Here is a 24367-nt window from a genome sequence, read left to right on the forward strand (position 1 = left end):
CTGTAATTTAGCCAAATTACAGAGACTGACCAAAAGAGCAAAAATTAGGATGAAGTAATGAAAGACATAAAACAGGAAACAATTTAAAATTATGTTCAAGATCCAGCTTCTAAGGATATCCATGATTCCTAGTTATTCATTTGTTTTATGCCTGTATTTAAAATGTCTTGGTTGTATTAAAAAAAACCCCTGCATATGTAGCCTTCTGATTTTGCTATTGCCCAGATTGGTATTAAGTATATGAATTAAAAGATTAGTCTATACTTCAACTTGTCTTTCAGTTGCATGTTTTAGAAGTGTTCATTGTATCTATGCCCAACTGACACCAAGACTATATTATTGTCACCTACATAGCAGCCAGATGACTCAAACTGCTTTGTGGGGAACAGAAAATCTTCACTGTGGAACTTAAAAAATGCAGACATTCCTTGTCAGTTTCATCTGCTGAAGGACACTTTGGATCAGTCAGTTCAGTTGCTCAATCATGTCCAACTCTTCAACCCCATGAACTGCAGCAAGCCAGGCCTCCCTGTCCATCACCAAATCCCAGAGTCCACCCAAACTCCTGTGCATTGAGTTGGTGATGCCATCCAGCCATCTCATCCTCTGTCGTCCCCTTCTCCTCCTGCCCCCAATCCCTCCCACCATCAGGGTCTTTTCCAGTGAATCACCTCTTCGCATCAGGTGGCCAAAGTATTGGAGTTCAGCTTCAGCATCAGTCCTTCCAATGAACACCTAGGACTGGTCTCATTTAGGATTGCCTGGTTGGATCTCCTGGCAGTACAAGGAATTCTCAAGAATCTTCTCCAGCACCACAGTTCAAAAGCATCAATTCTTCAGCATTCAGCTTTCTTTATAGTCCAACTTTTACATGCATACATAACCACTGGAAAAACCATATCCTTGACTAGATGGACCTTTGTTGACAAAGTAATGTCTCTGCTTTTAAATATGCTATCTAGGTTGGTCATAACTTTCCTTCCAAGGAGTAAGCATCTTAATTTCATGGCTGCAGTCACCATCTGCAGTGATTTTGGAGCCCAAAAATTAAAGTCTGCCACTGTTTCCAGTTTCCCCATCTATTTGCCATGAAGTGATGGGACTGGATGCCATGATCTTCGTTTTCTGAATGTTGAGCTTTAAGCCAACTTTTTCACTCTCCTCTTTCACTTTCATCAAGAGGCTCTTTAGTTCTTCACTTTCTGCCGTAAGGGTGGTGTCATATGCCTATCTGAGGTTATTGATATAATTCCAGCTTGTGTTTCTTCCAGCCCAGCATTTCTCATGATGTACTCTGCATATAAGTTAAATAAGCAGGGTGACTATAGACAGCCTTGACGTACTCCTTTTCCTATTTGGAACCAGTCTGTTATTCCATGTCCAGTTCTAACTGTTGCTTCCTGACCTGCATACAGGTTTCTCAGGAGGCAGGTTAGGTGGTCTGGTATTCCCATCTCTTTCAGAATTTTCCACAGTTTATTGTGATCCACACAGTCAAAGGCTTTGGCATAGTCAATGAAGCAGAAAAATATGTTTTTCTGGAACTCTCTTGCTTTTTCAATACTTTGGATACTCCCCTGTGAGTGACTGAAATTCAAAAAAAATTACATTAATGTGTCTGTTATGATCAAATGTGTTAATGGGTGGAAATAAAATGGATACAGTCCCTGGCTTGAATTTAGAGAAGGGGGCAGATATTAATCAAATGATAACTAGGAATGTAATTTCAATCTGTACTACACTGTGGATGCTATGGAAGTGTATACCCAGGGATCTGAAGAAGTAGTTCAGCTCAGACCTGGAGGGTGGCTGGGAGTTAGCCAGGTGGAGTTCAGGAGGGAATCCACTACACCAGAGTCCAGCAGGGCTGAGGCAGTGTAACGAGCCCATACGTAACTGGCACAGCTTTGGGCACCAGCAGGAGTTTGGCTCTCATCCCCGGTGTGGTGGGAGCTACTGCAGGATATAGAAGAGTTTCCATCTTAATATCACTGGCAACAGGAGGCATACAGACATCACATTTACAACTGGGATTCAGTGTCTGGATAACTAGGCATCATCATTCACTGAACCCAAAATGCCAGGCACTGCAGGGCACCGCTGAGAGATGGAAGCCATCTGCCCTACCAAGTGGCCCCTGGGGCAATGAACTGAGAGCGGCCTCCAACCAAGAGCCAGTGAGGACCTAACTCTGCCAACAGCCACACAGGCAAGCTTGGGTGCAGACTCTGCCTGCCAAACCTTCAAATAACACTGCTCCTGGCCGGCCTGGAGGCAGAGTGATTGCGTAAGTGTACAGATTCCCAGCCCACACTGGAGTTTGGGGTGATTTCTTGTGTAGCAGTAGATAACCAGCCCATCTGTCCCACTGCACAGTCCACTCTCTCAACTAGTACAGTACTAATGACAGAATTACTGATTTAAAAAATGATCACTGGCAGGCATAAGGAACACAGAGCAGAGGGCCCAACAAAGTTCATTGCAGTTGTGCAGGGGAGAGAGGCAGACGGCTAGGGCCAGAGTGGCCACAAAAGACGTGGAGGGAAGAGGATAAATGCACCGAGTGCTTCAAAGTGAGTGACTGAAATTCAAAAAAAATCACATTAATGTGTCCGTTATGATCAAATGTGTTAATGGGATGGGAGGAAAGAAGAAAGGATACGTGGCTGATCCCTGTGTTGCTGGTGGCTAGTGTTGCCACCCACTCTGACGAAACTACTGGAGGAAGAAGAGTTTCAAGGAAAAGACAGTTTGCACCTCTTAGGTTTGAGGTGCTTATGAGAGAACCAAGTGAAGATGTCAAACCGGCCTTTGGAGAGGGACAGATGACATGCTTAGGAGGGGTCAAGCCTGACAGGCTAGTTCAGAGGTTGTCTCCATTACAGTGCTTTCTGCCACTCGGAACAGAAACAGGACTCCAAGTGGCCTTTAAAATAAGGAATCTTCTTAGTTCATATAACAAAGTGGAGAGGTCATGTATCTCACGTGCTTATCACTAAGGATTCTGCTCTGTCTGTAATTCCACTGCCCTTCTTGGCTGCCTTCATCACAGGCCGGCTTTCCCCAAGGTTGTGAGAGGGCTACTGACAGCCAGCCTCATCCATGTCCCATGGCCATGTGACCTTACTTTGTAGATCTGACATCAAACCTCCAATTTGAATTAGGCCTGCTAATTACTGAGCCAGGCCTTGACACAGGCAAGAATCCTTGACGTGTAGTTGGAATTGAAAGTTCGGAAATAGCTGTGGTGGCCAAGGATAATGAGGAGGCAATCAGGGCTTAACACTTGACGTTCTTGACATTTATAGGTCAGAAAGGAGTTACAGCCAACAAAGGAAGAAAAACAAGCATGGGCTTTTCCTCCAGAAACCTAGAGGAGAAAATGCTTCAAAATCAGAGTGGTCAGCTTACTACCAAGAATTCAAATGGGATAAGGATGCGAGAATACCCATTAGATTTGAGGGGTGGGGGTGGAGCAGTAAAAGTTATGATTGAATAATGAATTAGAAAGAGCATTGAAACTGCTCGAGAAGTTAAAAGGCAATAGGAAGCAAATATAAGCACTGTGAAGGTGACATAGACAAAAGGGAAGAAGGACAGAACTGGACCACAGTGCTGAGACAACTGGCTATCCACAGGGGAAAGACTAAAATTAGACCCCTACCTCACCACATGTGAAAATCAATTTGAGGTAAATGAAAACCTAAATATGAAAGACAGAAATACAAAGCATTTAAAAGAATATCCTCATGACTTTGAGACAGGAAAGAAGAAAAGGATTGATTAAATTCAAAAACATCCATTCATCAAAAGAACCACAAAAAGAAATAATGGACAGGGTATGAATGGGAGCTGGTACCTGTAACATGGGAGGGACAGAGACAAAAAGTCGAGAGCTGTACTTCGCAGTAGAATCAGCTGTGGGGCTGGGAATGTGCTCTGGTTCTGTCCTGTGGAACATTCTGTGAGGCTGGGGATGCTCTCCTGTTCTCTACTGTCCAGTAAGGTAGCTAGCAGCACATTTCAGCATTTGAAATAGTGATAGTATAACTAAGGATGTGATTTTTTTTTTATTTAATGAATTTAACTTCTTGAGACTATCTGGCTAACATACTAGTCTGCAGAATTCTAAATTATGAAGAAATCGTGTAAACCAGTGAGGAAAAAAGCCTACAGTCAATGGGGAAGAAAAGCAAAGTCTTAAACACTTCAGAAAAGAAACTCAATTGGTCGATAAACAAATTTAAAAGTATTCATCCTTGTATTACTCAGGAAAATGCAATTTAAAACAGTGAGATTCTATTATAGACACATCAGACTAACAACAGCATAAAAGCTCAACAGTGCTAAGTGTTGGTGTTTGGGGACCCTCCTGACACAGGTTGGGAATGGATATTCCTGATGTCTTTCAGACACAGTCTGGAATTACACAGCGAAGCTGGAGAAAGGCAGACTCTGCCATCACCTATCATCCCACCGCTGTCTGGGCTGCAGGCTCACGCTGCCCAGGAGTGGACCCTGAAACATCCACACAACAGTGTTCTCCATTCCCCAGAGCTGAAAGCAAACTAAGTGCTCCCGAACAGAAAGGAAACGCTCGTTACTGGGTAGTCACATGGCGATAAACTGCAACAAGAAAACCTGACAGCTACAAGCAGTGAAGTGGCTGTCCCTCACAGTCTTGAGTGAAGAGAAAGAAAATCCACAGAATGTATCCATTTACACAGAGTTCAAATCTCACAGAATGAACCATATTATTTTCTAATATGTGTTCAAAGACAAACTGTAAGAGGGCTGGAGTCCAGATCAGAAGGGGCCACCAGTGTGCCAGGGGTGACTTACGTAGTGGTGACCCCCGTGGACACTTGAGAACTGTCGCTTATGTGTTATGTGGCGCAGGTAAGCTTTATTTCCATTATGTTTAAAACATTTCCAAAAGAGTAAAGAGTTGAGGTGAGAGTGGAGGGTGGAGCCAGTGCAGGAGACGTCTTAAAAGGAGCAGAAACAGACATGTGGAAGCAGACAGAATTCATCTGCCTGCTTTTTTGTTTTTGTTGATTTTTATGAAAGTTCCAAAAACAAGGCTTTTAAACTTTTAGACTTCAACCTACGGGAAAAAAATACATTTTATACTGTGACAGAGAACGCATAGAAACAGGGTTTCATTGAACCTAAGACTCCATTGATTATAAGACGCATTTTTAAACTCTCATCAAATGATGAACAATGCTTTATTATTGTTTGTAAGTCTTATTTTATGTTTATTTGATGCTTTTGAACTGTGGTATTGGAAAAGACTCTTGAGAGTCCCTTGGACTGCAAGGAGATCCAACCAATCAATCCTAAAGGAAATCAGTCCTGAATATTCACTGGAAGGACTGATGCTGAAACTGAAACTCCAATACTTTGGCCACCTGATGTGAAGAACTGACTCAGTGGTGGAACCCTGATGGTGGGAAAGATTGAAGGCAGGAGGAGAAGGATGAAATGGTTGGATGATATCACTGACTCGAAGGACGTGAGTTTGGAGCAGGCTCTGGGAGTTGGTGATGGACAGGGAGGCCTGGTGGGCTGCAGTCCATAGGGTCGCAAAGAGTCAGACACGACTGAGCAACTGAACTGAACTGAACTGATGTTTATTTGAAGCACTTTCAGACTTATACAGTCTTATAAGTGAAATACATTGGTACCAGTTTTCCTAAAGCTTCCTCACCCTGAGTCCCAACTTTCTGAGTCAATCATCAGTGCCTAAGTTTGCCCCTCTTTGACCTCAAATACACCTTGGATGGAACATCTTAGAAGAGGGCAGACTCTTGTCCCTAGGATTTCATTCCAGGCCATCAATACCCATCTGGCAAGGCTTAATGTTGGCACCTTCTTTATCTTGGTGTCAATAGAAGCTTTCTGAAAGCAAAATAAGGCTTCTTATTCCTTCCCAAATCATCCTTAAATATTTTGGTGACAGAACTAACGAGTGACTGCAGCACTGAGGGCCTGGCACCTGGGCTAACAAACCACTTCACATGTCACAACTGCTACCTGGCCAAGGGCAGGTAAGGTGCCATCCAGTTGTGAGGCCCATCCTCTCCTGACTCCAGCAATGTTCAAAAGTGTGTTTTGTAAATTCCATTGTAGACTCAAAAGAGTACAGCACATAGAAAACCATTTCCATGTGTGATGTGCTGTGAGATACTAACTTTAACACTGGTCACAACACATGCATTAAGTTCATGGCCCACAGGGACTTCCCTGGTGGTCCCCTGGTTGCAAGTTCGATCCCTAGCTGGGGAACGAAGATCTCACAAGCCGTGCAGCAACCCCACCAAAGAAGTTCACAACCCCTGAGTGAGGCCATCATTGGCAAATGGGTCAGTGCTGTCTAGGCCTCCTGAATGCTGGCAAGAGAAGCCCAGAGTGGAGAGAGGTGAGCAAGAGGCACGTCGCTGGCAGAGAGAAGCTTGGCAGCAGGAGTCAAGGAAAAGGGCGGGCAAGGGAGGCAGGCTGTAGATTAAAGAATGAGCTTCAGGACCCACATATGTTTAATCACTGGGATTATCTCTGTATTAAGTTTTGTTCACATCATTCACCTTTGATGACCGATATGTTTCCTGGAGCAAGTAACTTTTAGCCTCTCTGAACTTGAGACTATTTTTTCAAAATACGAAGGAAGAAACAAGAGAACTAGAGTTGCCCTGATGCTGACATCTTGTCTGGGACAGCCCCAGTGACCCTGCTGCCCTCAGCCTGGACTTGAGCCCCCTGTAACCTCGCCACACTGCTTCCCTCTGGCTTCCATGAGAAGCACCCTTCTGAGACCCCTGAGGTGCCTTGGCAGCCACAGGGCATCCCTTCCCAGCCTCACCCCACTCTGCTCTGCTCTGAGCTATACTGGGATGACCGAGAGGCAAGCCAGGCACTTGCCTCTCCTCTCCCCTGTCTTAGGACTTATTCTCACAGGGTCTTATGTTCTAATGACATAGTTCTTAAGAGTCAGTGGTTGCAGGCGTGTTCGATTCTTTGCAACCCCATGGACTGTAGCCTACCAGGCTCCTCTGCCCATGGGGATTCTCCAGGCAAGACTACTGGAGTGGGTTGCTGTGCCCTCCTCCAGGGGATCTTCTCAACCCAGGGATTGAACCTGAGTCTCCTGTGTCTCCTGCATTGGCAGGTGAATTCTTTACCACTGCGCAATTAGCTCGCTCCTTTTTGAAGGTCCTGGAGAGCTTCCCTCACTCCCCCAATTCTTTCATCTTCTTGGTGAAATGCGAAGAGTGAACCCTTTGAGGAGATGAAAGGTGGTTCTTCTCTGTGGAGCCCCACAGTGAAGCAGCAGGACTGGTCCTTAGGTTATAATCAGTGTGAAGCCAAAGCAAAGCTATGGTAAATAAGAAGAAACTCTTTGGAGCAATGTTCTGGTAACTGAGACGTTTGGAGGTGGGAGAGGAGAGGGGAGTAGATAAAAAAGAAGGGAGCAGGATCATAATAAAAGGTACCACTTATAGACTATACTCTGTGTGCCAGGCATCAGGCTGGATACCAGAGACTCGGTGATAAATCAGATGAGCTGACACAGGACTGGCACTTCCGTCTTCCAGACCAGAGAGGCCATGGGGTCAGCAGGCACTCAGACAGCACTGAGCTTAAATGTTTGCTGATGGGTGGAATGACAGCACCGTAAAATCTATCTGCTTCTCAGACGTGTGCACAACAGCCCACAAAATTCCTGTGAGCCGTGACACTGCAGATCTGACCTCTTATCAAAAACAAATACCTTAAATACTTCCAGCAGGTCCGCGGGCGTGACGCAGCACAGGGCACTGTCTACTGATGTGGTATCCTTCTGCAAGTTCAAAGAGAAGAATGTTAAGCATGTGCAGGAATTTTAATATAAAGTAAAAAAAATGTATTACACTTCAAACTACATCAACTAAGCCCTTTCAATATTTGTGGGTGGTGCCCACTTCTAGAAGAGGTTATCAAGACTGTGTCACGTAGGGTAACTATTTCACACTTCCAGATTTGCTTAACTGGTACCTCCATCTTTCAGTTAACAGAGAGGTCAGATGTGTGACTAAGTACTCAGATACCTGAAATGTCAGCATGTAGGTCGAACAGTGACAACATTTGCTAAGCCTTCCCAGTAGCTTGTTTCGTGGGGGTTTTTTGTACCCAGGCATTTAAGCAGTTCCAAAGAACTTGAATGCCCTAGATCTAGCCTATTAAGTAAAAACAAATTTCTTCTGAAGGTCAGTTGATTTAAAACAATACTCAAAATCGAATTTGATGACAAATTTCAACACTTTGTCTAAAACTTAACTCATTTTTTCTCATGTTATGCATTCTCTGACCTGATGATCCGGTCCCATACAAAAGCAGGAAATTGGCAAACTATTTTTCTTAATCATTTATTTACTGGTTTAAGATCACAGAGATGTAGGTCATGTGATTCTACCATTTTATGTGCCTGACCCAACCTGTGAGAAGGCAGCCAACCCTTCTAGGCATATACAACATGCAGTGCTGGTGTCAAGCTGGTCCAGCTGGACAAGCAAGCAGCGGCCAGCATGCTGGAGCTGTGATAAGACACAAAGATAATCCCCACAAAGATTCAGGAGCTCACCCATCAGGTCAGGGGCCTGCTGGGACACACATGCTAAGGGAAAAGCCAATTGCAGCTCCTGGCATGCCTCCCCACAGAGAGAGAAGCCTCTCTGAATTCTGGTGAGACATTCCACCCTCAGGACAACCCCTCCAGTCCGCACACCCCGTCACACAAATGTGCATGGGGCACGGAACAGGAAAAACTCTTCACCAGGCCCAGGCTGCAGGCAGAACAGTTCTGCTCAGGCCACATGATCCAACAGTCGTGAAGCTAGTGGAGATGAGGATGTGAGGAGCCGATGGTCAGCTCAAGGGATGCAAGCCCAGCTCTGGAACAATGTTATCCTATCTGCTACCTGAAAAATAGCTCCTGATTACATGACTCAGATGGTAAAGAATCTGCCTACAATGCAGGAAACTTGGGTTTAAACCCTGGGTCAGGAAGATCCCCTGGAGAAGAGAATGGCTCCCTGCTCCAGTATTCTTGCCTGGAGAATCCCATGGAAAGAGAAGCCTGGAGGGTCTACAGTCCATGGGGTCACAAAGAATGGGACACGACTGAATGATTAACACATTCCACTTTTCATGCTACAGGCTCTGGGAGGGCTCAAGGGCCCTGCATCAGCACCGCCCAACACGTGCTATGCTGTCAGATGCATCAGTTCACAGGGTCAGGGAGCCCAGATACAGCCCGTCACAAGATGGTCCATCTAGTCTGAGCCCGAGCAAGCCAAGAGGGCACATGTGAGCCATGTGAGCAGTAGCCAAACCCCCACCCACCACGGCTGCAGTGGCACCCCTCCCTCAGCCGACAGGGACGGCTACCTGAGGTGGCTCCCCTACAAACAGTTGAAGCGGGAAGAAAGTGCCCAGACTCGATTTATGAGGGGGTGGCTCAACGAGAAAATTCAAGTCAGAAAATGGATTGCAGCTTCATTGTAGCCACACTCAGGAGTGACCCTGAAAGATGGCAGAAAGGGGAAATCTCCTAGAGGACAGTGTACCTGGTTATGTGTGCTGAGCAAAAGAAAGGTGGCCCAGAATGAGAATATATTTGGGCTCACGGGCAGTGGTGAATGACCTGGCTGGCTATTTCAGTGCCGTGGAAGACCAAGGACAAGGAGGTTGGAGATGGAGGACCCCTACGTGGATGGCCATCAGGGCTGGGCTCAGGGTGGGAAGAACAAGCCATGCTCAGCAGAAAGCATCCACCGCAGAAGAGGCACCAATCAGCTACACCGATGACCACCTCAGCCTATGGATGTCAGCCGCTCTTCGTCATCAGCCACCCCGGCCCTGGAGAGACGGACACAAATACGGAATGACCACAGTGCCAGAGATGTACAGCTGACATGCAGCCCATCATGTGGACTCTGCTGGCCAAGCCTGATCTAGCTACCACTGTCTGTGAATGTCCAGCCTACCACCTCCCTGAGCCCCCGCGGTGGCACTATTTTTTGATAGAACCAACCACCTACTTAGTGGCAAGTTTATATCACCCTGGAAAGGTTCACAGTTTGTCCTACAGGAATAAACCCTATTCCAAGCAGGATTGCCCTTCCTTCCCAGAGAACTACAGCCAGCCCCAAACTTGGGGGCTGTGAAGTACCTGACCCACCTGGCGCTCACCCTAGGGACCCACTTCAGCATCCCATGTGTCCCAGCACAGCCAGGACCCAGGCACTGAGGGGAGGCCCTGCCCCTGCACAACAGAGGAGCCAGCTGGAAACAACATTCTGCCAGAATGAATGCCGTCTTCCAGGTCTCGTGTTCCAGGGTCTGATGCCTCTATGCAGCTGTGTCTCCTCTAGACAGGATCCAACAATCCAAGAACCAAGGACGCTGGAGTGGCCTGCTCACCATCCTTTTCCAGAGCCCACTGCCACCCCTACCCTTCTGCACTCTGCAGAGTCAGGGGTCCCAAAGGGAGCCCACCCTTGCCACAAAACAAAGTGTGTACAGAAGCAAGTGGATACGGCTGCTATCTGGGTGCTTGGTACCCATGTGTCCAGAGACCCAGAGGTAAGAGGACAAGCCCCCATCTTGGCAGGAGTACCTGGCTGTGAGCGTCAGGAAGAAGCAGAGCTGCTGCCTGACCACAGGGCAGTGGTCACTCAAGTGGTCAGCCTGTGTTGGCCTGTGCTCCCCCTTCCCTGTCGTGCCCACAAATGCTCGAGTGAAACAACCCCAAGCTGGGAAGAAGACTGTACCCTCAGAAATGAGGGCTGGGGTCACACCAGCAAGCCAGTCACCAGGACTGGCAGAAATGACAGGTGAGGGCAGGGGAAATTAGAACAGCCAGTGGAGGAGGAGCCAGTGTGTGCTGGCTGTGGCCCCAAATCCATGAGCAGTAACACGCTACCCTCCATGGGTCAGGAGCCCCTTGGGGATGAACACACCCAAGTGCCCTGGAGCACCGGCTCCCCAAACCACAGGTAGCATGAAGCCCTGTGGCATGGGAGGGAGCCAGGGCTGCCAGGAGCTGTGTTCTTAAACCTCTCTCCAAGACAGAACTCACTGGCAGTGACACTGAAGCCACAGTGTCTCGGGGCTCCATCCACCCCTCAATCTGCCGCCATGCTCTTCCAGGAGCTCCTAGTCAAGGACTGGGCATGACCTTGTTTGCTCAAATTGGACTCCTTGAAGGGACAGCATCGAGCCCAGCCTTCCCACCGAGCTGAGCGAGCCTTTGTCAGATGGCCATCCTATGCAAGGCCCGCCCTGCCTGTTCTGCTTCCTTCCTCCATTCCTCCATATTGGGGCAGGTCAGGCCCCCAATATGACCTGCGAGCTTTCCCTGCTCAGTTTTGCTCCTGCTTCTTCTCCTCTGTCTTTCCTAAGCTCCACCTCACTCCCCGCCTTCCGTGAACATGTGGCCATAAATTGGGTATCTGCCCACAACAGTCTGTAGCGCCTCAGTTCTGGAGCCGGAAGTCCAAACTCGAGGTGTCAGAGGCATTGGTAGGCTGACGGAGGAATGAGCCCATGCCTCTCTCCTATCTTCCAGGGCTTGGGCTCCAGCAACCCTTGGTGTTCCTAGCTTGGGTCACCCCAATCTCTGCCCCCAGCCTGAACACAGTGCTCTGTCCTGTGTGGTGGTTTCTTTTCTCTTGAGGGCACCAGTCATATCGGACTAAAGGCCACCCTGCCCCAGAGTGACCACCTTCCAGTTTACATCTTAATTATATTTGCAAATATCCGCTTTCAAAATAGTCACATTCACAGGTGCTGGGAGTTAGGGTTTCAACATATCTTTTTTGTTGGAAGCCAGAACATGATTCAACTTACACACCGCTAGTACTCACTTACATTCAGTGTCTGCTTCCAGAGGCCCCAACTGACACAAAAGGTAAAAAGGTGGGTGACATGTCAATTCAGTTGACACAAAGAATTACTCAGTCATCTAGCAGGATGTACCATGTTTGACTCCGTTGTTTATCATTTCATTGAAGCCCCGATACTGTGAAGCAGCAATATATAGATTTCTATCGGATAGAAAAGGTCGGCCCAGAGGTTATTGTCTTATTAACCCATTAGCCAGTTCATTTCAATGTCCCTGGACTGACTATGCAAATCTCTACTTCTCAAATTCCCTTCAGAACCAAGCATGTCATCTTACTGGTTCCCCTCTAATCTCAAATCGAATACAATCTCTGACAAGTGTTCCTTTTGTATTCATCTGAGTCACATTGTAAACCTGTTAACACTGTACTTCACCACCACGTTGAACCTCCTTGTGACTATGAATTCACCTTCTGGCACCTGCATGCCTCCTCCCAGGAGCCCTGGGCATCCCACATTGAAAGAACACAGTTTTGTGGGTCAGCCTTGCAGAAAAACCACGAGCCCATAAAGTTGACACTGGAAATGCTTAAAGGTCAAAGGTGACAAATTTCCATTGTGTTTTCTCAACTGATAAATCTAGGAAGTTGGTGAATAATAGGAAATTGAAGAAGGCCACTAACAGAGTTGTTCAAATTCAGATTTTGCATGCTAGAATAATGCATTTTCTGCAGTTTGAAAGGGCTCTGGTACCTAATTCAAACCTCACTATGAGTGATATTACACATTCTATGGATGAGAAAACTGAGTCTCAAAGGAATGTAAGCAATCTTAAGCTATCACCTGGCATGGCTGGGAGTCAAGTCTACATTTCCAGTCTCTACACCAGCCTTCTTCACACCTGAACTTCTGCAGAGGGTACTCTTCCTAAAAGTTACATCATGTGTGTTTTACCCATGTCGCCAATACATGTGAGTCTAATAATTATGCATACAAAAAAAGTAATGGGACATCTACCAGGAATTTCTAAAGTAAATATCACCATTATTTCTCTATATCTTAGCATAATATAAATTACTGAAAGTGAAAGAAAGTGAAAGTCACTCACTTGTGTCCAACTCTTTGCAACCCCATGGACTATAGCATCCGTGGAATTCTCCAAGCCAGAATACTGGAGTGGGTAGCCTTTCCCTTCTCCAGGGTATCTTCCCAACCCAGGGATTCTAAAGTGAATCCAACTCTAAAGTAAATCATATGCATTCTTTTTTTTATTGAAATATATTTGATTTACAATGTCTCGTTAGTGTCAGGATACAGCACAGTGACTCAGTCATATATATATGTGTGTATATATATTCTTTTTGAGATTCTTTTCCCTTATATTAATAGACTATTATAAAATATTGAGTATAGTCCCTTGTGCTATACAGTAGGGCCTTGTTGATTATATATATATATATATATATATATATATATATATATATATTAATGTGTGTGTTAATCCCAGCCTTCTAATTGATCCCTCTCCTCACTTCTTTCCCCACTTTGGTAACCATAAATTACTTTTCTATGTCTGTGAGTCTATTTCTGTTTTGAAAATCACTTTTCTGGATTCCACATATAAGTGATATCATATGATATTTGTCTTTCTCTAACTTACTTCATTTAGTATGATAACCTCAAGGTCTATTCGTGTTGCTGCAAATGGTATTAATTCTCTTTTATGGCTGAGTAATATTCCATTGCATATTTATACCATATCTTTTTTGTCTATTTATCTGTCAGTGGACTTTTAGTTTGCTTCCGTGTCTTGGCTATTGTGAATAGTGTGGCTCTGAATGTTTGGATTTGTGTTTCCTTTTGAATTATAGTTTTCTCTAGATATATGCCCAGGAGTGGGGTTGCAGGATCATATAGTAACTGTAGTTTCAGTTTTTTTTAAGGAATTTCTGTACTATTCTCTATAGTGGCTGCAATTTACATTCCCACCAACAGTGTAGGAGAGCTCCTTTTTATCTACACCCTCTCCAGCGTTTATTATTTTTAGACTTCTTGATTACAGCCATTCTGAAGGGAGTGAAGTGATACCTCGTTATAGTTTTGATCTTCACTTCTCTAATAATTAGCAGTGTTGAACAATTTTTCAAATGCCTGTTGATCATTGATATGTCTTCTTTGGAGTAATGCCTATTTAGATCTCTCCACTTTTTTATTGGGTTGGGGTTTTTTAATATTAAAAAGTTGCATGAGCCTCTTGGTATATTTTAGAAACTAATCCCTTGTTAGCTGCATCATTTGCAAATATTTTCTCCCATTTTTGTTTTTATTTTCATTACTTTAGGAGATGAAGCAGAAAAGATACTCTTGCAATTTATGTGGACAAGTGTTCTGCCTATGTTTTCCTCTAGGAGTCTCACAGTATACAGTCTTACATTTGACTCATGTTTCTTTAATACAAGGGGAATCAAGATTGCCGGGAGAAATATCAATAACCTCAGATATGCAGATGACACCACCCTTATGGCAGAAAGTGAAGAGGAGCTAAAGAGCCTCTTGATGAAAGTGAAAGAGGAGAATGAAAAAGCTGACTTAAAGCTCAATATTCAGAAAACGAAGATCATGGCATCTGGTCCCATCACTTCATGGGAAATAGATGGGGAAACAGTGGAAATAGTGTCAGACTTTATTTTGGGGGGCTCCAAAATCATTGCAGATGGTGACTGCAGCCATGAAATTAAAAGATGCTTACTCCTTGGAAGAAAAGTTACGACCAACCTAGATAGCATATTCAAAAGCAGAAACATTACTTTGCCGACTAAGGTCCGTCTAGTCAAGGCTATGGTTTTTCCTGTGGTCATGTACAGATGTGAGAGTTGGACTGTGAAGAAGGCTGAGCGCCGAAGAATTGATGCTTTTGAACTGTGGTGTTGGAGAAGACTCTTGACAGTCCCTTGGACTGCAAGGAGATCCAACCAATCCATTCTGAAGGAGATCAGCCCTGGGATTTCTTTGGAAGGAATGATGCTGAAGCTGAAACTCCAATACTTTGGCCACCTCATGCGAAGAGTTGACTCATTGGAAAAGACTCTGATGCTGGGAGGGATTGGGGGCAGGAGAAGAAGGGGACGACTGAGGATGAGATGACTGGATGGCATCATTGACTCGATAGACGTGAGTTGAGTGAACTCCGGGAGTTGGTGATGGACAGGGAGGCCTGGCATGCTGCAATTCATGGGGTCGCAAAGAGTTGGACACAACTGCACGACTGAACTGAACTGAACATTTTCCCTTACCACCTTTCATTCTGTGAGTGTGTGGTATGGCAGTTATTGAGCCTGGAAAGCATACCCTGAATTTGGAGATATGGAAGACCAGTGCTTGATTCAACCTAAATGCTCAAATGGGGTGTGTGCACAAGATGAGCAAAACTGTGCTGAGATTAGCCTCCACTCCCAGCTTTTGTCAGGATGGGATCACAAATGCGTCCTGTGGACCAGACGTGGATCATGCCAGAGAGTGCCCTCATGCGGTCATCGTGTGCCCTTCAGATACTCTGTGAGGCCAGAGGGGACCCAAGGCTCAATTCCTAAGGGCTGAGGAAGGAGGACCAAGTGAGTACTTCCAATAGTGATGCATCAGCCTGGATCACGGGAACAAAGATCCCCAGTAGACTCTCCTGGGATCCCGTGGTACCACCTGTAAGAGGCAACTGACTCATTAGTCACTGAAACATCTACCCTGCCCAGAGAGCAGAAGGCAGCCTGAAGACTGTGCCAGTTCAAAGAGGGGCTTTCCCACTCCATATGCCCCTCCACCCCACACATCCTTTTCCAACACTGGAGGGGGCACCAAGAAACTGGATAGGATGCGGGTGCAGGAAGACTGGGAGAGAAGAAGAGGCTGACTGCAAGACAGGGGAAAAAGGACAAAACCTTGTCCTGATCCACAGGGACCTGCCCTGATCCACAGTGGGGAAGGTAAGGAGGTTTGGTGCTTAGTTAGAATGTACTGTTACCTCTGAATAGCCGGAAATCCTTGTGCCTGCCTGCCTTTTCTTCTAAGAACAAGGGAAGTTTACCTCTGCTCAATAAACTTTATAAGGGCTGTGGAAGATGAAAATAAAATTGAATTTCAAGTTCATGTTACAAACAGTGCTTGTTTCACATACCAGTTATATGCATATCAATACCCAGTAAGAAGGAAACCTGTTTAGCTTTGGCTTAAGGTGCTTACTAAGAAAAGAAATCCATTGTTGTGCAGAAGCTTTTAATTTTAATTAGGTCCCATTTGTTTATTTTTGCTTTTATTTCCAATATTCTGGGAGGTGGTTCATAGAGGATACTGCTGTGGTTTATGTCGGAGAGTGTTTTGCCTGTGTTTTCCTCTAGTTTTTTTTTTTTAATTATTATTATTTTTACTTTACAATATTGTATTGGTTTTGCCATACATCAACATGAATCCACCACGGGTGTACACATGTTCCCAACCCTGAACCCCCTTCCCACCTCCCTCCCCGTACCATCCCTCTGGGTCATCCCAGTGCACCAGCCCCAAGCATCCTGTACCCTGCATCAAATCTAGACTGGAGATTCGTTTCTTATATGATATTATACATGTTTAGATCTTTAATCCATTTTGAGTTTATTTTTGAGTATGGTGTTAGAAAGTGTTCTAGTTTCATTCTTTTACAAGTGGTTGACCAGTTTTCCCAGCACCACTTGTTAAAGAGATTGTCTTTTCTCCATTGCATATTCTTGCCTCCTTTATTAAAAGCTTCTGCACAACAAAGGAAACTATAAGCAAGGTGAAAAGACAGCCTTCTGATTGGGAGAAAATAATAGCAAACAAAGCAATGGACAAAGAATTAATCTCAAAAATATGCAAGCAACTCCTGAAGATCAATTCCAGAAAAATAAAAGACCCAATCAGAAAGTGGGCCAAAGAACTAAACAGACATTTCTCCAAAGAAGACATACAGATGGCTAACAAACACATGAAAAGATGCTCAACATCACTCATTATCAGAGAAATGCAAGTCAGAACCACAATGAGGTACCATTTCATGCCAGTCAGAATGGCTGCTATCCAAAAGTTTACAAGAAATAAGTGTTGGAGAGGGTGTGAAGAAAAGGGAACCCTCTTACACTGTTGGTGGGAATGCAAACTAATACAGCCACTATGGAGAACAGTGTGGAGATTCCTTAAAAAAACTGGAAATAGAACTGCCATATGACCCAGCAATCCCCCTCCTGGGCATACACACAGAGGAAACCAGAATTGAAAGAGACACATGTACCCCAATGTTCAGGCAGCACTGTTTATAATAGCCAGGACATGGAAGCAACCTAGATGTCCATCAGCAGACAAATGGATAAGAAAGCTGTGGTACATATACACAATGGAGTATTACTCAGACATTAAAAACAATGCATTTGAATCCATTCTAATGAGGTGGATGAAACTGGAGCCTATTAAACAGAGTGAAGTAACCCAGAAAGAAAAACACCAATACAGTATACTGACGCATATATATGGAATTTAGAAAGATGGTAAGGATAACCTTGTATGCGAGACAGCAAAAGAGACACATGTATAGAACAATCTTTTGGACTCTGTGGGAGAGGGCAAGGGCGGAATGATATAGGAGAATGGCATTGAAACATGTAAATTCTCATATGTGAAATGAATCACCAGTCCAGGTTTGACGCATGATACAGGGTGCTTGGGGCTGGTGCACTGGGATGACCCAGAGGGACGGGATGGGGAGGGAGGTGGGAGGGGGTTCAGGATGGGGAACACATGTACACCCATGGCTGATTCATGTCAATGTATGGCAAAACCAAGACAATATTGTAAAGTAAATAAGTAAATAAAACTGAAAGAAAAGAAAAGTAATCCAAAATTTGGAAAGAGGCAAAGGGGATTACTAGCTGCTGTTTCTGTGTCCAGCTCAAAGTTTCTAACAAGCTTCCTAGAAAAATCTTCTTAGTATTGATCAGGCTGTTTTACAATTCTACAGGAGATTAATGCAAAGAAAACTGATAATACAGCAAATGATATTTGTCTTAAGAGTAGAGACAACATCCAAAACCATCATTTATCGCTCTGTGGGAAATTACCCATGCTTGTAGTAATGGAGCAGTCTCATTCTACATTAAAAAAAAAAGTCTTTCCTGATTAACATATGGACTCTTGTTCCTCAAATGCTCCTTGAAGTGTTACCACCCTGCTGGTCCCCTCTTTAATGACTTAATCAATCCCTGACATATTATGATTTTATATTTGTATGAAATAGTCATGCTTTGTAGCTTTTTGAAAATTAAACTTTACAACTGTTTCCAAAACTTACTTAGCTGTCAAAACCCTATAAGCTTTTTTTCCTAATCTCATTAAGCCCACTGATGTCCCTGGGAACCATATTTCAAGGAATTTACTTTGGAAACCGCTGCCAAGGCAGTCTATTAGGAGAACAAAGGTAGTGCGTGGCTTGTAAATAGGCATGATGACCCTTGAGGGTCCCTTGGACAGCAGGAGATCAAACCAGTCAGTCCTAAAGGAAATTGGTCCTGAATATTCACTGGAAGGACTGATGCTGAAGCTGAAGCTCCAGTACTTTGGCTCCCTGATGCAAAGAGCTGACTCACTGGAAAAGACCATGATGCTGGAAAAGATTAAGGGCAGGAGGAGAAAGAGGTGGCAGAGGATGAGATGGTTAGATAGCATCACTGATACTGTACATGAGTTTGAGCAAACTCTGGGAGACACTGGAGTACAGAGGAGCCATGGGGTCACAAAGAGTCGGACACGACTTAGCAACTCAACAACAATGAACAATGATGATCCGAATTGATTAAGAAAAAGGAAGATTTCAGGCAGTCCAAAGAGACTAAAAATCAAGACAGTACCCCAATTCACACACTCCTTTCATCCCCCAATCAACCCTGATAGTAAGGTGAGGTACTACTGTTTGGGAAGATGGAACTAAAACATCCTCATGTCAAACATTTTGTTAGGTATTTGAATTTTGGCATAGATACATAGATACATGTAGGAACATACGAGATTGCTTTTTAATTAAAAGAAGGTTCTTATTTTATTGATGGCTACTTGGAGAAGACCAATAATCACAAAACTATATATTGGAATTACAGGTAACTGCACCACTCAGAGAGAACTCAGCAGTGTCCACCTTGCAGAATCGGGATCAAATCTAAGATGCTATTAATGTCATCTCCTTACTTCATTTAACAATTTGTCATAAACATTTCCCCTTGTCATCAAATATTGTTCTGCATGATTTTTAATGGCCTCAAAGTTATCCATTCTAGGGAGGTACCAAAATTTATTTGGCGAACTATGGACCATTGAATTATGGACTATGCAGGTTGCTGCAAATTCCTAACAATTTCTTTAGGCTGCATTCCTGGAAGTAGAATGTTAAAATGAAGTGTATTTGTCAAAATTTTTTTTAACATGTTGCCAAATTGTTCAAAAAGATTGTACAATTAAGAATTCCACCAAAAGAACTAAAGAGGCTCTTGATGAAAGTGAAAGAGGAGAGTGAAAAGGTTTGCTTAAAGCTCAACATTCAGAAAACTAAGATCATGGCATCTGGTCCCATCAATTCATGGCAAATAGATGGGGAAACAGTGGAAACAGGGGCTGACTTTATTTTTTGGGGCTCCCAAATCACTGCAGATGGTGATTGCAGCCATGAAATTAAAAGACACTTACTCCTTGGAAGAAAAGTTATGACCAACCTGGACAGCATATTAAAAAGCAAAGGCACTACTTTGCCAACAAAGGTCCGTCTAGTCAAGGCTATGGTTTTTCCAGTGGTCATGTATGGATGTGAGAGTTGGACTATAAAGACAGCTGAGCGCCAAAGAATTGATGCTTTTGAACTGTGGTGTTGGAGAAGACTCTTGAGAGTCCCTTGGACAGCAAGGAGATCCAACCAGTCCATCCTAAAGGAGATCAGTCCTGGGTGTTCATTGGGAGGACTGATGCTGAAGCTGAAACTCCAGTACTTTGGCCACCTGATGCGAGGAACTGACTGGGAAAGATTGAGGGCAGGAGGAGAAGGGTACGACAGAGGATGAGATGGCTGGATGGCATCACTGACTCAATGGACATGGGTTTGAGTGGACTCTGGGAGTTGGTGATGGACAGGGAGGCCTGGCGTGCTGCAGTTCATGGGGTCACAAAGAGTCGGACCCAACTGAGCAACTGAACTGAACTGAAAATTTTGAGTCCTACGCCACAGTACCTCAGAATGTTTGGAGACAGAGTTTTTAAAGAGGTGACAAATTAAAATGAGGTCTTTAGGGTGGGTCCTAATCCAATGTGACTGGTTTCCGTACAAGAAGAGGAGATTTGGACCCAGACAGGCATACGTATGGAAGAAAGGCCAGGCCGTGTATGGACTAAAGGAGAAGGTGGCTGTCTGCAAGGCAAGGAAGAGGCCTCAGAAGAAATCAGACTTGCTGTCCTCCAGGACTGTAAGAAAATAAATTTCTGTTGTTTAAGCCACCAAGTCTGTAGTATTTTGTTCAAGCATCCCTAGCAAATAATAAAGTATCTTAGCCCTGATAACCATAAGTGACATCAATCTGTAATTATTTTTGCTATTATTTTAAGCAGAAACCAGTATAAATGCTATACTGGCTTTACAAAAGATTTCCCCAACATCTCTTTGTTGAAGTTAATCCTCTAATAGTCTCCTCAAAAGGAACTCATAAAGTCCGTATTTCCCAAGCTTTTGTATACTGAAAACAATATTTCTATAGTTTTAAGACTTGAAGGACAACATAGTGGGTTGAATGGTGTCCCACAAAAAAAGATGTTCAAGTACTAACCTCTGATACCCGTACATCACCTTATTTGGAAAATGGATTTTTGCCAATATGCATGTGTGCATACTAAGTCACTTCAGTCGTGTCTGACTCTTTGCAACGCTATGGACTGTAGCCCACCAGGGTCCTCTGTCCATGGGATTCTCCACACAAGAATACTGGAATGGGTTGCCATGACCTCCTTCAGGGGATCTTCCCAGCCCAGGGATCAAACGCATGATCTTCTGTCTCTTGCATTGGCACGTGGGTCCTTTACCACTAGCGCCACCTGGGAAGCCCTTTTGAAATAAATAAATAAATACCTGCAGTCTTGGGATCAGAGTATCCTGGATTTAGTATGAACCTGAAATGCAATGACTGATGTCCTTCTAGAAAAAAGAGAGTGAGATTTTAAACACAGAGACACAGACGGAAAGACGAAGTGAAGCCAGAGACAGACATTGCAGTCACGCAGCTACAAGCCAGGAACGTGGAGAGCTGCTGGCACCTGCTGGAAACCAGGAAGGGAGCGGGAGCAGACCGTCCCTCAGGGCCACCGGAAGAAGCCGATGCGGTCACCACCTTGATCTCAGATTTCTGGCCTCCAGCACTCTGAGAGAATAAGTGTCCAGTGTTTTAAGCCATCAAGTTGGTAATTGACTATGACAGCTATAGGCAACTAACACAGACTGAAATCTTCAGTTCACATTTTTTGTCAGTGCTGTTCCACGATGACCTGCCTTGTATGTTACTCGGGAGAAGTCTGAAGTCCGATGGCTAATTCTCCTGCCCTTGCAAGCTCTTTAACATTTTTGCCTGGAGGCCCTGAGAATCTTTTCTTTAAGGTAAAATTTACTAGAATAGGTCTCAGAACTGACCATTCAGTGTCAATTTTCTCAAATAGTTGTGGGTTCTTTCTTATAAAGACTGATGGAGATTAGCATTTCATTTGTTTCTTTTTTTGGCTGCATCATGGCCTGCAGGATCTCCACTACCCAACTAGGACTGAACATGAGCCACAATAGTGAAGGCCCAGAAACCTAACTGTGAGGTCATCAGGGAACTTCCATGTGGCTTCTTTATATAGTAGATTCAAGTTATTTTCATTTGGAATTTTTCTTGGATTATAGGTTGAAATATTAGTTCTGGTCTATTGTTTTGATTTGCTTCTCTAATTATAGAAATTTTGGACCTTTATTACCTACCTTCCATTTCAGCCATTTATTCTCTGGCCCTTTATACTTCTTTTTCTCATTTTTATTCTTTGAGGCTTTTTGGACTTTTAATACTTCTCATCAGATTTTTAAAATTTAAACTATTCTCCCTTGGGCTTGGGCACTGTTTTTTCTTTAATTTGACATGAGCTTTGAGTTCAATCAACTCATTTCCTACTTTTTGTGTATTTTGTTCTTAGTTCATTAATTTCTTATTCAAGATGTTCTTCATATCCCAAATGCTTATTTGGAGGTAATTCATTTGCTTTTGTTTACTGTATTATAATTTTCTTATATTTTGTGCTAATTTAGAGGGGAAGGAGGGCTTTCCTCGTGGCTCAGACAGTAAAGAATCTGCCTGCCATGTGGGAGACCCATGTTTGATCCCTGGGTCCAGAAGATCCCCTGGAGAAGGGAATGGCAACCCACTCCAGTATTTTTGCCTAGAGAATTCCATGGACAGAAGAGCCTGGCAGGCTATAGTTCACGGGTTCGCAGAATCAGACATGACTGAGCAACTAACAATTTCACTTTCAATTTTTATCAGTTGAAACGCTTTTATTTTCCTTATCTGTTTCCTACTTACAATAATTTTTTGTTGATGAAAATTCTCCATTCCATGAATGGTGGTTTAGGGTTATATCACAAGATCATAGCTCAGGACTGCCCTCTCTCGTCAGTATAATAAAGTTCAATTTCTTTAATGAATGACTTTCTTTTGGAAAGGAAGAGAAGAAAATTGTATGACCTTTGATCTCAGTTCTTATAATACCAAATTTCCTCCTCTTTCTTTTTTTCTCTCTGTACCACCAAACCTTCAAAGAACACTTTTCCTTTCCTTTTAAACTTTCTTCCCATCTTCTCCTTTTCCCTTTTTGAGGCAATTACCTTGGTCCAGCTCACTTTTAGTTTCTTGCTTTGTAGTCAGTGTTTGATCCACTAGAACACTGTCTCTTTTTTAAAAACTTAGTTTCATACTTAGGTTCTCCTTTCTCGTCTGATCTTAGGTTGACTTTTTTTAAAAAAAAGATAGTTGGTGACCAGAATATTTTTCCACTTGTTTACTTTCATTTTTCGTTGTTCTGAATCACTGTTGCAATGCATGGGTTTAGTTGCCCCGTGGCATGTGTGGTCTTAGTTCCCCAACCAGGGACTGAACCCCAGTTCCCTGCACTGGAAGGTGGACTCACCACAGGATCTGGTACTTATCAAGAGACTAATTACATTCTAATCATATCATCATTCAGCCTTTGCTTCAGGAAAATTTTTATTTCCTATTCATTTGCATCTTCTTGTTTTTCTCTCAGTAAAATTTTATTATCTTCACAATTATCTTGCCTGTTGCTTTTGACTCCTAGGTGTTTTATATTTTTCTTGCAATTCTTAACGATATTTTTTGCAGTGTATTTTTTACCTTCATAAAGGAACACTGTTGTTTTTGTCAATTTTGGATTCAACTACCTTGTAGAATTCTCTTACTATTTTTTCACTTGACTCCCTTAGTTTTTGAAAGAGACACAACTATCATTTGCATGTAATGATATTTTATCTTTCTCTTGCTGATAATGACACCTCATTGACTGTTGTCTCTCCCAATGGCTGGGACCTCCAGCACACATGTAACAGTAGCAGGAATGACCAGCATCTTCGTCTTCCTTCTGTTTTCGATAAGAAGTGCCTCTAGCAGTTCGCTACTAAGCATACTGAAGCTGATGGTTTGATATGTTGTTGTTGTTGTTTTGTCACTGAGTCACGTCCAATTCTTTGACCCTATGAACTGCAGCACATCAGGCTTCCCTGTCCTTTACTCTCTCCCTGAGTTTGCTCAAACTCATGTCCATTGAGTCAGTGATGTCATCTAACCATCTCATCCTCTGTCACCCCCTTCTGCTTTTGCCCTTAGTCCTTCCCAGCATCAGGGTCTTTTCCAATGAGTTGGCTCTTTGCATCAGGTGGCCAAAGTATTGGAGTTTCAGCTTCAGCATCAGTCCTTCCAATGAATACTCAAGACTGATTTCCTTTAGGATTGACTGGTTGGATCCCTTTGCAGTCCAGGGGACTCTCAAGAGTCTTCTCGAATACCACAGTTTGAAAGTATCAATTCTTCAGTGTTTTACCTTCTTTATGGTCCAACTCTCACATCCATCACTACTAAAACCACAGCTTTGACTATACAGACCTTTGTTGGCAAAGTGATGTCTCTGATTTTTAATAAACTGTCTAGGTTGGTCATAGCTTTTCTTCTAAGCAGCAAGAATCTTTTAATTTCATGGCTGCAGTCACCATCTGTAGTGATTTTGGAAACTAAGAAAATGAAATCTGATACTATTTCCACTTTTTCTCCATCTATTTGCCATGAAGTGATAGGACAGGATGCTATGACCTTTGCTTTTTGAATGTTCAATAGATCAACAGGCTAGATCCACTGAATGACAG

This window comes from Capricornis sumatraensis, chromosome 10 (genome assembly GCF_032405125.1).
Source record: "Capricornis sumatraensis isolate serow.1 chromosome 10, serow.2, whole genome shotgun sequence".
NCBI lineage: Eukaryota > Metazoa > Chordata > Mammalia > Artiodactyla > Bovidae > Capricornis > Capricornis sumatraensis.